This window comes from Arachis hypogaea, chromosome 14, assembly GCF_003086295.3.
Source record: "Arachis hypogaea cultivar Tifrunner chromosome 14, arahy.Tifrunner.gnm2.J5K5, whole genome shotgun sequence".
NCBI classification, from domain to species: domain Eukaryota; kingdom Viridiplantae; phylum Streptophyta; class Magnoliopsida; order Fabales; family Fabaceae; genus Arachis; species Arachis hypogaea.
Window position 1 is genome coordinate 46929959 of NC_092049.1, and position 18432 is coordinate 46948390.

General features: G+C 37.4%; 1 non-coding gene across 1 annotated transcript; it reads right to left on the reverse strand.

Annotated features, from left to right (window-relative positions):
• Positions 1–17132: 17132 nt before the first annotated feature.
• LOC112746009 (small nucleolar RNA R71) lies at positions 17133–17236 on the reverse strand. The gene has a single exon (XR_003173910.1). It is a non-coding gene; the product is annotated as a small nucleolar RNA R71 (small nucleolar RNA).
• Between the last annotated feature and the right edge of the window lie 1196 nt (positions 17237–18432).

The following is an 18432-nucleotide window of genomic DNA, read 5'->3' on the forward strand; positions in this document are numbered from 1 at the left end:
TGAACTTAGTAAAGTATTGAGGAATGGTATTTGTGAAATGCGGTTTGGGTATATTATTTATGTTGCTGATTTACTTAGTTATTGTGATGATTGAGGAATGCTATTTGAAGATGAAGAATTGCTAATGCGGTTGAAACTTTATTTAAGTAATATGATTTAAAGAAAGGGATTTAAACGGTTTCAAGTAAGTCTTAAGAAAATTTTGAAAAAGTTTGATAAAGAAAACTACATTGGAAACTTGAGTTAAGTATTTGCATGTAAATCATTACTTTTACGGCATTCCCATTCCCTACTGAGAACGTGTGGTTTGTTCTCACCACAAAATCTTCCACCCTTTCAGTGACACAGGTTCGAAGACTTCGTTTGAAGCTGTGGGCGATTGTTAGACCTTATTTATGAATTAAGTTTTTGATTTGAGTTGCTTTCATAGAGTTCCCTCACTCTTATTGTTTAACATTTTTATTTTATACAGAGGGATAGGACTTGTATCTGAGTTTTATTTGAAATCTTTTGTATGTCAGATATTATTATTAATATTTATGTGATTATTATTACTTTGAAATGTTTGCTATATGATTTTGATAAACAAAAACAAAATTTTCTGGAATTTGCTATGAAACTAAAACGCGATATCGAACTAAAGGTTCAATAGTAAATAGTTAATAAAGGAAAGCAGATTGGTAACGCCTTACTTTCAGTGCGATCATGACGTACTGGAAGTTGGGTCGTTACAAATGGTATCAGAGCAGTTCGTTCCTGTTAGAGCCTTGGGAATGGACTGACTATGCTTCATTGCATACTCTGAGTATCTGTCATGCTTTGTGACTTGTTCTGATAACAAGAGTTTGTGTTTTATATGCATGACTGTCTGATGATTAACGCTGTTAGTTTGCCATTTCATACTTCATGGTATTAGGTCTGGCCAACTTAATACTAATGATTTATGTATATGGGAACACTAATGGGTTATCATAGATGAAATAGAAGTAATAGGTAATGCGATTCACGGGGTTTGGGAGCGTTAGAGTTTAGGAAGTTAGCTTCGTTTTGACCTGTAATCTTTATTCGTGCCACATGAACTCGTGCCATCTTTTTCTTAGTTGCTTTCATTAGAATTCTCAAGTTTGAATTTCCTCCTTAGAATGTGATTTGATTGTTTCCCAACCATACCTTGTCATTCTTGTATATCTTTGCTTGCCTATAAATCTGATTGCTTACTTAACTCTTTGAATATTCATCCTTGACATTGCCTATACTTTTGTCCATATATTCTGCTTTCTTTGATTTCAGTTTGAACTTATTTTATTCTAGCAATTTTCGAGGGCGAAAATTTTTCTAAGGTGGGTAGAATGTAACAACCCTAGTTTTTGAAAATCAAATAATTAATTATTTGTGATTTATTTTAAGAAAATTATTTTTGCTAAAGGTAATTAAATGGAGTTTCATGATAATTGGAGTTTAAATTAATTAGAATTTTTATATAAATTTTATTAGAAATTTGGTATAATTGAAATTCTAATTTTGATAATTGAAAAATAAGAAGAATTGTATAATTTGATTTAAATAAATTCTATTTTGAATGAAATATGTTATTAATTTGAACTCCTAAAAATTATTTTATTAGAAATGATTAGATTAATATTTATAAATACTTTAAGTTTAAGTCAATTAATATTTGTGTACAATTTTTATTACAATTAGTTATTTTATAAATTGAAATTAAAGTTTTGGAGATAGAAAATTAATGAGAAGTTATATTATTTAATTTGAATAATTAATATTGAGTTTAAACTATATTTTATAGAAATATGATTAATATGTTCATTTTATAATGTAAATTAGAAATAATTGATTGAACTTAGCAATATGTTGATAAATAATGTTCCTAAATATTTTTAAGAGAGTATATTTGATTTTAAAATTATCCTACTCTCCAATTTTATCAAAATATCTATTCATATCTATCCATATTACTTTACAAAATCCCTAATTCCCAAATCCAACTCAGAAACCCTAATTTCCCAAATTGGAAACCTTAACCCTCACTCCCTCACCACACTCAGCCGCAACCTCACCCTCACCTTCCTTTAGCATAACACTCACACACAGCAGCGAAACAGAGAGGAAAAAGAGAGGGAAGAGCTGCTGCCCCGCCGCCGCCATGATCGCCAGACTGCCGCACGCAAGGATCCCATGCCACCATTCCCAGCGTCGCCCAGCCTTGCCCGCACTGCAGTGCAGCCTGTCAGCCGTTTGTGGAGCCGCGGAGAGCATCGCCGTTGAAGCCATGCCGTCGCAGAAGGAATCAGAGAGGAGGGAGACGCCGTTGCAACCGCCGCCGTCCTTGTCGCCGTTTGCGGTGCCGGCGAGGAGTGCCGTCGCTAGGAGAGAAGAGTGACGCGGAGGAGGGAGATGAAGCTTCATTGTCGTCGCGCTTTGCTGCCACGAGGCCGCCGTCGCTGCTTCTTCGAAGGGAGCCGTAGTCATCGCCGTCAAGCATGAAGGGTGGAGAAGAGAGAGCTTGCTCATCGCAGGAAGCATAGCCGCGCCATTGCCGTTGAGCCTAGATGCCATCAATGGAAGCCACCGCCGCCGCCTGAGAAGAACCAGCAGAGAGAGAGGGAGCCCGAGAGAGGAACGCAAACCTCTGTGTTGCGCCGTCATTCTGTCACTGTTCTGATGGGTTGATGCCGCGTTTGCTGTCCAAGCTGTCACCATTGCAGAATACACACAGAGGAAAGGGAGAAAGGATTTTTGCCACTGTCAGGGTCGTTAGTGAGTCTTGTGCCACCATCAGAGTCGCTGTTCTGCCACCATCAAGTTTGGAGGAGGACGCTGCCACTATCACCATTGAAGCTTGCCAGGGAAGAAGATATTGACAGAAGAAACTGCTGCTGCAAGTAGTTATTGTTGTCGCTGGGAACCGTTTTGTGGCTGCTAGAACCACCATCGGAGCTGCTATTCAGTTAATGCCGCTGCCTGGGTCGCTGCGGTCAAGACGCCATTGATGGAGCTGCTCTATTTAGTGATTTCCACGAGTTTCGACTTTGAGGTAGGGGATTTAACGTATTTAATTTAGAATGCCTAAAAAGTTAATAAGATAAGTGTAAATGGTTAATAATAATTAAGGACTTCTTAATTTACATGAATGACTTGAAATGTGTTTGAGAATGGTTAGCTATTGCAATTTTTCTGAGTTATGATTTGAATTAAATATGGTAGTGAATGGTGATTAAGCTTGTGTTACCTACTAAATTGAAAATATGTTGAGTTACTTATTGAGAAAAACTGACATGTTGATGATTGATGAGTCAAGTTTGAATTGTGATTGGTTAATGCTATGACTGATATTGGTTTTCTGATTTTAATGGATTTGTTGACAATTCTGATTTCATGTGATATTGCTGAATTGGTTGAGATTCTGATTTTGGGTGAATTATTGACTTGTTTGATGTTGAATTGGATATTTGATGTATGGGAATGGCTGTGAAGTTTACTTGTGACTAGTTGAGATTGGTTTTGGTGGTTATTGAAGGATTGGAACTAAGGGATTAAACTGTTTTGAGAACCTGTGATTTTCTGAAATAATATAGTAACCTTTAAGAGTATATAAATAATTTATTAATGGTTAGACTGATTTACTTTTAAAGAATGGTTTATGAAAATTCTGATTGATGGAAGGATGTTAGTTCTTAAACAGAATTATGATGAGATAATTATTGAGAATCTGTTATGGGAGTTGCTGATAAATGGATGGAGAATTGATTGAGTTTAATTTGAAAGGGTTCTATGACTTATGAATTTAGTTACGAAATGATGAGATGAAAACTGGATTGTTGGATTATGTGAGAATTGCGAATTGTGGATTTTCTGATTGCTTGAGAATCTAGTATTTGATAATTGTTGAGAAAGAGGGAACCCGTAAGGGTGGCTAAGTCCGAGTTTTAGGGGAGGTACTACTGAAATTTTGTAAAATCTGAAGCTTTATTTGAGAGGTTATTTTAGAAGATTTAGATTTGGAAAATGATATTATTTAAGTTTTATTCAGTGAAGAAAAGAATTATTCTATTTTAATTTCGATTTACTAAAGAAAGGTTTATGTTTCAAAATTAAATTATATAAGAAAGAAACTATGGTTTGAGATTAATTCAATATGAAAAGAATTATGTTTTAAGCTTGAAATAAAGGATTGCTTTTTAGAAGTTTGATGAATTTATAATATTTGAATTTGACTAGCAAAGAGAGAGATGATTTTTGAGTCTTTGGGAAGTTAGTAAACTTGAAAAAGAGTTTTATTTGGTTACTTTCAGTAAGAGGGTGATGTTTTGAAAAGTATTTATCGAATTTAAAACAAATGATTTTCTTGAGTCTTTTGAAAGAAAATTAGACTAGAAAATAGTTTTAAAATTGATTCGAGTTAAGAGGTTGCAAAAGTTGAAGTCATAAAGTTTGTACAACATGATTGAATAAAGAAAGAGAGAAATATTGAATAAGAATATGTAACTGGAGTTGAACAACGAGAATGATAACTTATGATGATAATTTCCCTGATTCTTTTGAGGAAAGATATTCAGTTTATGAAATTGTTGGCAAGGACGTGGATTTTGTCCCGCTTGCATATTTATGATTATAAAAGAGAATACAAAGCAGAGGACCTATTGAAAGGTCATTTGTTGCTTGAGGCAACCCAAGAGATGTGTTTATTCATTTGTTGCATTAAGGCAACTCCAGAGTTATTTGTATGATCATTTGCTGCACTGAGGCAGTCAAATAGATGGTGGTACAACCACTGAGAGTGCTTTCCTGGGATGCCTTGCTATAATGCTTTGCTGTAAGACAGAGGTTGCTTACAGAGATATCAAGATTAGTGTGCTCCTGTAAGACAGAGGTTGCTTACAGTGAGTGTGTTGTTGCTCCTGTAAGACAAAGGTTGCTTACAATGAGTCTGTTGGGCGTATATCGGCTAATAAGTGCCGCCCTGCAAGACAAAGGTTGCTTGCAGTGGATATTGCCAACAGGAAAGCCTTATCCAGACATAGGTTGCTGGGTAACATCGGGAGCGGGTATGTAACCGACAAATGAGCTCATTAGCTCCACTAGGACTAGACATGCATGATCCTTATTTGCACATCTGCATTCGATTATGTTTGCTTGTTTTATTTCTTTGTAATTTGTGTTGCTTGTTTTGTTTCTTTGTGATTGTGCTGTTTGTCTTAGTGACTTGCTTGTGTGTTTGATTAGATATTTTTGTTGATGCTGTGAACTTAGTAAAGTATTAAGGAATGGTATTTGTGAAATGAGGTTTGGGTATATTATTTATGTTGCTGATTTACTTAGTTATTGTGATGATTGAGGAATGCTATTTGAAGCTGAAGAATTGCTAATGCGGTTGAGACTTTATTTAAGTAATATGATTTAAAGAAAGGGATTTAAACGGTTTCAAGTAAGTCTTAAGAAATTTTTGAAAAAGTTTGATAAAGAAAACTACATTGGAAACTTGAGTTAATTATTTGCATGTAAATCATTACTTTTATGGCATTCCCATTCCCTACTGAGAACGTGTGGTTTGTTCTCACCCCAAAATCTTCTACCCTTTCAGTGACACAGGTTCGAAGACTCCGTTTGAAGCTGCGGGCGATTGTTAGACCTTATTTATGAGTTAAGTTTTTGATTTGAGTTGCTTTCATAGAGTTTCCTCGCTCTTATTGTTTAACGTTTTTATTTTATACAGAGGGATAGGATTTGTATCTAAGTTTTATTTGAAATCTTTTGTATGTCAGATATTATTATTAATATTTATGTGATTATTATTACTTTGAAATGTTTGCTATATGATTTTGATAAACAAAAATAAAATTTTCTGGAATTTTCTATGAAACTAAAACGCGATATCGAACTAAAGGCTCAATAGTAAATAGTTAATAAAGGAAAGCAGGTTGGTAACGCCTTACTTTCGGTGCGATCATGACGTACTGGAAGTTGGGTCGTTACAGAAAAATAAATAAAAGGAACATTGAACCTGTGATGAAGAAGAAAGAATCCTAAATCCTAAAACTAAATCCTAAGAGAGAGAGGAGAGAACCTCTCTCTCTAAAAAGTACATCTAATCCTAAAATTATGAATTATGAGCTGATGTCTCATGAATGGATGCATTCCTCCACTTTATAGCCTCTAATCTATGTTTTCCGGGCCGAAAACTGGGTCAAAAACAGCCCAGAAATTGCCCCCAGCGTATTTTGATACGTACAGGTCGCGGGAAAGTGACACGGAAGAGTCGTCCACGCGTTTGCGTGGATTGTGTTTCTGCCAGGTCACGCGTTCACGTTGCCTGGCTTCGGGGCAGTTATGGTAAATTATATATCAAATCGAAGCCCCAGACGTTAGCTTTCCAACGCAACTAAAACCGCGTCATTTGGACCTCTGTAGCTCAAGTTATGGTTGTTTGAGTGCCAGGAGGTCAGGCTGGACAGCTTTAGCAGTTCCTTCAGTTTCTTGTATTCCTTCCACTTTTGCATGCTTCCTTTCCATCCTCCAAGCCATTCCATCCCTGTAATCTCTGAAAACACTTAACACACATATGAAGGCATCGAATGGTAATAAGAGAGGATTAAAATTAGCTAAATTAAGATCAAAGAAACATGTTTTCAATCATAGCACAAAATCAGGAAGGATAATGTAAACTCATGCAAATAGTATGAATAAGTGGGTAAATAGTTGATAAAATCCACTCAATTGAGCATAAGATAAACCATAAAATAGTGGTTTATCAACCTCCCCACACTTAAACATTAGCATGTCCTCATGCTAAGCTCAAGAGAAGCTATAAAGGGGTGAAGAGCAATGATAGAATGTATGAAATGCAACCTATCTATATGAATGCGACTACATGCAGAATGTTTCTACCTACTTGGTTAAAAGTAAATAAATCTTCCAAGAACATACTGAACTGGATTTCACTAATTCAAATTATAAAAATAAAGTACAAATAGAGTTGCAAGAAGAAGATAGCTCATGAAAGCCGGGAACAAGGAATCGAGCATCGAACCTCACTGGAAGTGTATACACTCTAATCACTCATGTGTTTAAGGTTTGATTCTCTCAATCCTCTACTAACCTTGCTTTCTAAGGCTTGCTTTTCTTCTACCAATCAACACAAATTTGATGCACAAATACACATATCAAGAGGTCTTTTAAGGGCTGTAATGGGGTTAGGGTCAAGGTAGGATTGTATTTGGCCAAGTGGACTAAAATCTGAATCCTTAATTAACTTAAACTTTCCACCTAACTTTAGACAATCCATGTAATCATAATACCACATCTAACTATCCATTAACCATGTTTTCCACATATTCATGCATTCTAATTTCAAGTACAGTACATATGCATTGCTTTCACCATTTACTTTGGGGCATTTTGTCCCCTTTTTATTATTTGCTCTTTTTCTTTTCTTTTTCTCCTTTATATTTTTTTTTCTTTTTTTCTTTTTCTCTCTTTTTTTTATTTTTATTTATTTATTTATTTTTTTTTCACAATGCATATGATTAAATTATTGAATGCATGAATATGTCCTAAACATTTCATTCACATTTTCATAAAGATATACAATGCCCAATTCTTAAACCAAATATTTCCAAACCCACTTTTCCCACACTTAAATCATAAGCACTCTCACTAGTCTAAGCTAACCAAGGATTCAAATTAAGGACATTATTGTTTTCCGCTTAGAGTTAGTGATGAGCTAAAGTAAAGAACAAAGGGGTAAAATAGGCTCAAAATTGGTTTGCAATGGATAATGAAAAGGTTAAGGCCATATGGGTATGTAAGCTCAGTGAAACAAAGGCCTCAATCATATAAGTGCATACATACATCAACCCATGAAAATATAGAATTAAGCAAGACAAAGATCACAATTTTAGAGAGAAAAACACACACCAAAATAAAATATTGGTTGATAAAATGCAACCAATCAAATAGGCTCAAAATCTCACTGGTTTTGTGTGTTCGAGCTCTAAAACCATGTTCCAAAATAAAATTTCTTCAAACAAGTTTTTCAAAAAGTTTAACTCAAATTAGTGAAATGCTATAAAAAGTTTCTTAAAAAAAATGTTACTTCAACCAAGTAGTAGCTAAATGCACAAAATCAGACAAACATGCAGAGAAACATGCAAATGCAACAACTAATTTAATAAGAAAAATTAACATTGGTGTTGAAATAAGAAATAACTAACCCACGGAAGTCGGTATCGACCTCCCCACACTTAAAGATTGCACCGTCCTCGGTGCATGTTGAGATGTGCAAGTGGACGGGTTTCTCGAACTGACGCTTTTCTCTAAAGAATGTGCAGGTGGACTTGTTTGTCTCCCCATGTGAACGTCTTCCGGTTCTCTTCCCCGGTGGCCATCCTGAAAGAGAAAAAAGAAGAAAAGTAACCCAAAATATAGAATATAAATAAAATATGGGTGTTAATTCCAGATAATAAGGGTCTCAATTACATAGTAGCTACAACATACAAGTGAGAAAACAGTAGAAGTGCATGGCAAATCAAGAGTGCAAAAATTTGCAACAATGGGGAAGAGACAGTAGATAATGAAAGACAATATAAATTCATGTCAATACAAAAGGAATATAGGTATCATAAAAGATTGGCATTGACAGATAATTAATATCATCCAACAGTGTAATACAAGTCACTAAGCACCAAAATAATACCAGAAAAGATATAACAGTTGAATATGAACAAGTAACACCAATGGAAAAATAATAAATTTAGAAAAGAAAATAAAAATATGCACAAAATTAAAATGCAATGAATGGAAGTATGCAAGTAAAATAGAATGAAGGTGAAAAAGAATGAGAAGTGAAAGAGATAAAGTAAGAAAGAAAGAAGAAAGAAGGAAAGATAGAAGAAATTAGGATTAGAAAAGAAAAGATAAGATAATTGACGCTGATTTGGATAAGTTGTGCAGCGCAGGCGACGCGGACGCGTGAGTGACGTGGTCGCATGGTGCGCGATAAGGTCAAGTGACGCGGACGCGTGGGTCACGGGAGCGCGTGGCCTGATTTGTGCGATAGGCGCGAGTGCAGCCTCGCGTTTGCGCAACTCTCTGTTCGAAACTCCTTTTGCCAAATTTTTGGGTGACGCGGTCGCGTGGTTGACGCGCGCACGTGAATGGCCTTTCTTTTAAAAATGATGCGAACGCATGGGGCACGCGTTCGGGTGGTAGGGCTTGTGCTTCTAGCATGGTTCCAGCCCCATTCCAGCCCAACTTACTGCCTTACACCCTTTTACGTCAATTTCACAGAGCCACGCGTTCGCGTGGGTGACGCGGACGCGTGGGAGGCATTTTTTCCACATGACGCGGACGCGTGGATCAATTTGTGCCAAAGGCACGCCTCCAGCCATGCTTTCGCGTGACTTTTTGTTCAATTTTCTTTTCTTCCCAATGCACTGGCGACGTTGTCACATCGCGTGTGATTTTTTTTTATAATAATGCAGTATGCAGAATGCAATGCTAATATAAATGTTATGCATGATTCCAGGTCCAATCAAAACTCAAAAACAAACAAAACATACTAGAATTAAAACTGAAAAAGGGACGATCATACCATGGTGGGTTGTCTCCCACCTAGCACTTTTAGTTAAAGTCCTTAAGTTGGACATTTAGTGAGCTCCCTGTTATGGTGGCTGATGGGAAAATTTGTGGAAAAACGAATTTCCAAAACACCCAAATCTAACCGGCAAGTGTACCGGGTCGTATCAAGTAATAATAACTCACGTGAGTGAGGTCGATCCCACAGGGATTGAAGGATTGAGCAATTTTAGTTTAGTGGTTGATTTAGTCAAGCGAATCAAGATTTAGTTGAGTGATTTGTAATTAACTGAAATTTAAATTGCATGAAAATTAAAGGGAGAGGGATGATTGCAGTAAAGCAAAGAGAACAGAAAATAAAAGTGCTGAATCTTAAAGAACAAGAAATTAAATGGCAGAAACTTAGAACGCAAGAAATGTAAATTGTAGAATCTTGAAGGGCAAGAAATGTAAATGACTTGAATTATAACGGGAATTGGGAATTGGATTTGCAGAAATTAGACAAGGAAAAGTAAATTGCGATAAACAGAAAAATAGAAAAGGAATTAAAATGAAACGGATCTCAACTCGAAATGTAAATGAACTTGGAGACGCATTCAACAGAGAAATTAAAATGAAAACTCCAGATCTCAGGACCCAAGAGACTAGATAACCAAGTCTAGATCTCAATGCCTTCCTAGATCCAAATTCAGAATTCAATTGCAAGAAAAGTAAAGATCAAGCAGTAGAAAAAAGGAATGCAAATATTGATTTCTCAAAAAGTGCAGTAAATAAAACAGAGAGACAGAGAGATCTCAGGGTGGGATTGAAATAGAATTCCTTCAATTCTCCAACACCCAAGATTCAAGCAAAGTGTAAATGAAATTGAAATTAAGAAAACTAAGAGAAAGAGAATTCAATTCCCTTCCCCAAGACTTAGAATCTCCCAATAACTCTTAACCAAAAGCTCTCCCAAAATCACTCAGCGAAACTAAAAAGGAAAGGCTCTCTAAAAACTTAAATTCTAAGCTATTTATACACTCTCTTCAAATGATCTTCAAGCCTTGAATTGGGCCTTTGCTCTTGATGGAATTGGGTTGACAAAAGCCTCTGTTGATTGCTCTTGGAGTTGGAGAGAAACCCACTTGTGAACCGGGCCATGAACCAGAAAAGCTTAAGTAAAAGTTTGAGTCAAACTTTTACTCAAACTTTTCATATCAACTAGCCTCCCTTGCTGTTATCCACGTTTGAGCCAAAGTTTGAGGTCAAACTTTGAGCCAAACGTGGATCCCTTTTGCATACCTCTTGGGGTGCTACTTTGTCCTCTTGTCAACGTTGCCAATTTTATGCCCACTATAGACTATTATATATGGTTGGAAAGCTCTGAATGTCAGCTTTCTAACCCAATTGGAATCACCTCAATTGGACATCTACAACTCAAGTTATTCTTGTTGGAAGTATACCCATTCAGGCAGTTGTGGCGCCAACGTTTTCCTAAAAGCTTGAGGTCAAACGTTGGCGCAAGCTTTTGCTCCCTCCATGGTGTATTTGTTGTGGCGCCAACGTTTGCCTAAAATCTTGAGGTCAAACGTTGGCGCAAGCTTTTGCTCCATCCAGGGTAAATTCAACTCTTCCAAAAGTTTGAGCTAAAGTTTGAGGCAAGCTTTTGCTCAAGCTTTTTGTTCTCTCTTGCTCCTTGCCATTTCTTCTTTCTTCAACCTTCTTCAAAGCTCTTTTCACCTATCATCAATCAACCAAGCACATCAAAACTATGCTCAAAATCATGAGATTGTTATTCTTTCATAATATATGACAATTATAGCACAAAATCTCATGAAATTGTATTAATTTATCCATGGTTGATTGAATCAAAGGAAACATGAAATTCTACCCAATTGGCTTACTTATGACTCAAGAAAGTGCATAAATTCAATTGAAAACAAAAGGAAAAGACTAGTGAAACTAGGCTAAGATGATATGTCATCACAACACCAAACTTAAAGCTTGCTTGTCCCCAAGCAAGAAAGGAATTATGCTCAAAGGTTCTTTCAATTAAGATGGATTGAAGAATAACTTGTAATGTCCTGTGAGTGAAGTGATTAAGTGACAGTGGGGTAAACTCTAAATTATATGCTCATGCAAGGGCTTCAGTGCCTACTAGTCCTTACATATTGGAAGTCTTAGGTCCTAGGACTTTCATCCAAATGATATCACGGAGATCTCTCTATAGGTAATCTCCTTGAACAGCTTAGAGTTGCTGTGCTTTGGCCTTGACTCTAAGTGTCATGTCTCAAAGCGGCTTTTTAGATAAGCTTTCAATCAATACTCCGAAACCAGTTGGTTTTAAGGTATTAGGTGTTAAAGCACCCCTAAGGATTTACTTACTCAAGCCTCTCTCTTTGACACAATTCGACCACAAGCATTTACTAGGATAACAACTCTTTGAGTTCTTGTTTCTTTCTTCTTTTCTGCCTAGTAATTGATGCTCAGAGCCTTGGGCCATGTTCTTTTTGTTTTTGTATTTTCTTTATTTTCTTTTGTTTTGTTTGCTGCTTCTTGGATCAATAAATGTTTGAGAATCTTCACAACACTTCTTTGAACTCTATGTCCCGCCTATGAGCTCCCATGCAAGTTTTCATAAGCATGCAACCTCAATACATAATCACACAACTAGAACCACCACTTCTCCTAATCTTTTGCTTGCCTCAAAATTCTTTAATTCCTCAATCCTTCTTTTCAAAGAACTTTCATGTGATGCATTTTTGAAATATTGAGTGCAAACAAGTTTTGGAGAGTATAGTATTGTAAATGATCAAGCATCTTGATTATTGAATTGCAGAAAAACTATACTAGACAGAAAGACAGATAGGGGTATCATATCACTTTCAATCACAGCAGTATCTGATAATGAACAATACAACCTTTTGGAGTTTACTTGCTGTCCTCTTCCTCATCATCCTTGCTGGTCTTCACATTCCTCTTTCATCTCTTTGATTGATGATGCTAAATCTTCCCAAAAGTTTGTATGGTACTCTGCAGTGATATTGAAAGTTGCTTGTTCCCCAAGCACTTGAAAAATGGTTAGCATGCATGATTTATTTGTGGGCTTTTGAACTTACTTTGGTGTGGGAACACCAAACTTAGTACCTTGCCAATGGTCCTTGTGCATCAGATTAACCATGTGTAAAACTCTTTTTCTTTTTTTTTTTTCAAAAGCAATTAAAGCTGAAAACTTAGGAAACAGCAGAATAGTTAACTAGTTTATCTAAATGCTTGAAGCTAGCATTATGCAGAAAGTGAGAATGCGTTTTTTGATGAAATTTTGGTGGAACACCAAACTTAGAATCCTTCATTCTCCCTTAGATTGTTTTGGTGTGCAACACCAAACTTAGCTTCTTGCAATATGGAATAAACTAATTAACCTTTTTATTGAAATAGATATGAAATGATGGTTACCTTCGGTTGGGTTGCCTCCCAACAAGCGCTCTTTTATTGTCATTAGCTTGACATCCTTCATCCTCTGATCATGGAAGCTGAGGCTTCTGTTGCCTTTGATTCCCTCCTCTTACTGTGGGCTTTTCTTTGATGATTGTTTCTTTTCCCGTAGCCCTCTTCTCACTTACCTCTATGATTGCTTTCCCTTTCTCACACCTGACAACTTTCTCATTGTCTTTCAAGTTGTCTTCAGTGGCTCTGGGGGAAGTATTTACCCTCTCCTCACCCATTTCTGCAAGGTACTTAGCCAGTTGTGCCATTTGCCTCTCAAGTTTTCTGATTGAAGCTTCTTGCTCTCTACTTGTTGCTTCCTGATCTTGTCTTTCCATCTCTTGAATTTTCATGAAATTTTCCATCATTACCTCTAGACTAAAGATTCTTTGAGAGCCTAGATTTGGTTGTGGTTGTATAAAATGAGATGGTTGTTGAAAGTTGTTTTGGAAAAATTGTGAGGTGTGATGGGGTTGAATGGTAGGTGTTGTGGTGGTGTGTAATAGTTGTGATTGGTATGGTGATGTTTTTGCTGGTTTGTGAAGTTGGGGTTGTTGTAATTGAGGTCCCTTGCTCCTTGATTTTGGTGTTCACTCCTCCTCCAGTTGGAATGAGTCCTCCATGGTGGGTTGTACACATCACCTTGAAACTTGTGTTGGAACATGCTTGAGGTACTATTTGGAGAGTGTAATTGCTCATTATTTTATTGCTCACAGTTAATTGTTCCAAAACTTTTTCCAGATTGATTCCCTCCATGGGGATTTTGAGGTAGTTTATGTGCATTTGCCACAGGAGTTTGTAGCTCATCGATTTTTCTGTCCATCAGTTCTAGTTGTTGCAGAAGTTGTTGATGCATCTGCTTGCTTTGGGCCATGATTGCACTGTGATGCCAAGGCATCTTAGGCTAGTTTTACTAGTATTTTTCTGTTAGTTTTAGTGGTTTTATGCACTTTCGTGAGCTTAAAGTAACCAAGAATGGTTAAAAGAATAACAAAGCAATGAACCATCCAAACAATATGATTTTGATGCAATATCCATGAGTTTTAGTTATATTACTTGAATGCTATGAATGGAAGATTTCTCATGAAATTTTGCAAGACTTTGATGCAATTGTTTGGATGATTTCAGGGAAGAAGAGGCTAGGCAAGGAAGCAACAAAATCAATAAAGGAAGCTTGAATATCACATGTGGAGTTTAAGTTCCAGTTTAAGCCTAAACTGGAGCTTAAACGCCAGAATCATGAAGGCTAAGAATTGCTGGAATTGAAGTTTAACCTCCAGTTTGACCTCAAACTGGAGGTTAAACGCCAGAATGATAATGCCACCCAGGAAGGAGTTCCACGTTTAACCTCCAGTTTGACCTCAAACTGGAGGGTAAACGCCAGAATGGGAAAAGCACCAGGGAGCCATTTCCACGTTTAAGCTCCAGTTTGACCTCAAACTGGAGCTTAAACGTGTTCGACCAAGATCTCTCCTCCAGGGTTGCTCTCTCCATTTCCACGTTTAAGCTCCAGTTTGACCTCAAACTGGAGCTTAAACGTGTTCGACACCTCCAGGGCTACCTTTCTAAGCTTCCACGTTTAACCTCCAGTTTAACCTTAAACTGGAGGTTAAACGTGTTTGACCTCCAGGATGCCTCCTTCCAATTCCATGTTTAACCTCCAGTTTGACCTTAAACTGGAGGTTAAACGTGTTCGACCTCCAGGGCTGCCCTTCCTATATCCACGTTTAAGCTTCAGTTTGACCTCAAACTGGAGGTTAAACGTGTTCGACTACATAACTCTCCAGGGCTGCCTTCTTCCATTTCCACGTTTAAGCTTCAGTTTAACCTTAAACTAAAGCTTAAACGTGCTTCTACAAAAGGCCTCACTGGAAGTGTCTGGCGTTTAAGCTGCAGTTTAAGCTTAAACTGCAACTTAAACGCCACTCTTGGAAAAGGTTTCTGGACCAAAGATATTGTGGTTTAAGTTAGTATTTGAGCACAAACATTAACTTAAACTTATTCTGGTATGAAACCCAATTGAATATCATGGTTTATGGGATTGGGCCTGAAGGATTGATGAGTTTGAAATCTCAATTTATTGAGTCATGTGTCATTATTTGATTATCACTAAGTTGGCTCAATGAATGTTACAGAATTTGGATCAACAGCCTCATCAAAATTATGGATCATAAACCCAAGGCAAAAGGAAAGCAAGGAGAGGCCTCAAAGCCCAAGAAGCACAACAGAAGCTCAATATAGAAAGTGTATAAATAGGATAGAATTTAAGTTAGAAGGGACTTTTGCACCTTCACTTTTAGCTAGTTCTCATATCTTTGTAATTGAATTCAGAGCTATGACTCACTAAACCCCCTTTCATTGGGTTAGGGAGCTCTATTGTAATTCAATGAATCAATAATAGTTTATCTTCTTCTTCAATCTTTTCTCTTGAATTTTGTTAGAAAGCTTCTCGATCTAATTCCATTGGGTAGTTGTCTTGGGAAAGAAACTACCCATACTTGGAATCCTTCGGAACCTTGGGAAAGGAATGGAGGATTCATGCTAGAGAAGCTTTCTCACAGTGAATTGGATTGGGGTTTGGATGGATATTGTGACATGTAATCCTACCAAATTGTGGTTCATGAAACTGTGTGGTATAATCAGTGATCGAGCATCATCTCTTCTTATGAACATTTAAACCAAGGGATTGGGAATTTGTTTGTTTTTAGAGAGAATTGGTGAGCCAAGGGATTGGGATCCAATCATATAAGATTGCCAAGCAAAATTCAATGAACACATTGGTTGAGGAAGAGATAAACATGTTTTGATTCGGAGATCTCAATATCTCCTATAACCCAATGAATTCCCCATTTCTGATTTCCACTTTCTCTTTACATTCTGCTACTCAATTCATGCAATCACCCCCATTCCCTTTTAATTTCAGCAATTTAGTTTCTGCTCTTTAATTCATGCAATTTAAGATTCCGCCATTTCAATTTCTTGTCATTTACTTTTCCCGCCAATTTTACATTCCGCAATACTCATCTCAATCTTGATTCCGCTCAACTAGAACACACTTCTAATCCGAATTGCTCACTCAACCAATCCTTGTGGGATTCGACCTCACTCTATTGTGAGTTTTTACTTGACGATAACCGGTGCACTTGCCGGAAGGAATTTTGCCGATCGTGCAATTTCCTAAATCGTAGCATAACTAGTTTATGTGCATCAAGTTTATGGCGCCGTTGCCGGGGATTGGTTTTCGATTGACAATTCTCAAATTGGAAGGTAACTAGATTGAGCAATTTCTCTTGCTTTGTTAATTCTGTTCAAGTTACTTGTTGAATTTTAATTTTTGCACTCGGTTACATGCTTTCTTTCTTTATGCCTTTAAATTCAAGCAACTAACTCACTGACTCACTAACTGTTTGAATTAATTCCTCAATTGCTCTAACCATATTCTTCCATTAACCAAGAGTATTTCACTTGTTTGTGCCTTGCTGTGTTCTTGTATGACAGGTAGGAGAGGAGAGACATCAACTCCTCCATATACCGAACCAGAGAGGACCCTTCATAGACTGAGAAGGGAAGCAAGAGGGAAGAGAGTAGTGGGAGAAGAGGAATCTGAAGGAGAATCTGATGACAATGTTGAGGAAGCTCTAGATCTCAACATGGATAGAGAAGTTCACAACCATGAGAGAGCTGATGGAAACAATGCCATTCCTGAGAGGAGGGTTCTTAGTTCATACATAAACCCAACCTCTGGGAATTGTGGTAGTAGCATCCAGAAACCACCCATTCAGGCCAACAATTTTGAGCTCAAACCACAGCTAATATCACTTGTGGAGAATCATTGTTCATTTGGTGGAAGTGCTAATGAAGATCCCAACCAACATCTCACAAAATTCCTGAGAATTTGTGACACTGTGAAGTCCAATGGAGTCCAGGAAGATGCATATAAACTGCTTTTGTTCCCATTTTCACTTAGGGACAAAGCAGCTAAGTGGCTGGAATCATTCCCAAGGGGGAGTCTAACAACATGGGATGAGGTGGAAAGCAAGTTTCTGGCACGTTTCTACCCTCCACAAAAGGTCAATAGGCTTCGATCTGAGGTTCAGACTTTTAGACAACAAGATGGTGAAACTCTCTACGAGGCATGGGAGAGATTCAAGGACTTGACAAGGAAATGCCCACCAGACATGTTCCATGATTGGGTGCAATTGCATATCTTCAATGATGGACTCTCTTATGAATCAAGGAAGGCTGTAGACCATTCATCAGGAGGTTCATTGAACAGGAAAAAGACTGTGGAAGAGGCCATTGAAGTGATTGAGACAGTGGCTGAGAATGAGTACTACTATGCATCAGAGAGGCACAACACTAAGGGAGTCATGGAGCTGAACCATGTTGATACAATTCTAGCCCAAAACAAGGTGTTTGCCAAGCAACTAGCAGAGCTTACCAGGCAATTAGAAACAAAGCAAGTGGCTGCAATACACACACAAGATCAAGAGGAAGTAAGCATTGAAGGAGGTGATTGGGAAGAGGCCAACTATGTGGGAAACCAACAAAGGCAATCATATGATCCACATTCCAACACTTACAACCCAGGCTGGAGAAACCACCCAAACTTTGGGTGGGGAAACCAACAAACCCAACCACAAAACCACAAACCTTACAACCACAACCAACATAACAATTCCACATACCAAAACTCCAACCAAAGATCATACCAAGCCACACAAAACACTTACTCCCAACCACCATATCATGGCCAAATTAATCAACCTACCCAACCTAATCCGAACCAACAATTTCAAGATCAATTGAACCGGATAGAAGGAATGCTTGCAACCATGAGTCAAGACATAACCGAATTGAAAGCTTTCAAGGAAGAAGTAAATTCTAACCTGCAAAACCAAGGAGCTGCCATCCTGAAGCTAGAAAATCAAATTTTGTATTTGTCTAAGCAAAACCCTGGGACAAGCGTTTCTCATGCGGCCAAGGCTATTGCAAGGGAAGAATGTAAGGCCATAACCCTCAGAAGTGGAAAGAATCTAAAGGAGATCTCAAAGGAAACCATAGAGGATGAAGCAAGGGAACATGTGAGAGACAAGGAACAAGGACAACCTTTTACACAGTCCGCAACAAAAGAAAAAGAAAAAGAGGTCCTGAAGCCTTATACACCTAAAGCACCATATCCTCAACATTTGATGAAAAGTGAAAAGGATGGTCAATTCTCCAGGTTCTTGGAGATTTTCAAGAAGCTCCAAATCAACATTCCGTTTGCTGAGGCAATAGAGCAAATGCCACTCTATGCAAAATTCTTAAAAGAATTAATGACCAAGAAGAGAAGCTGGAGAAATGAGGAAACTGTGTTGTTAACTGAAGAATGCA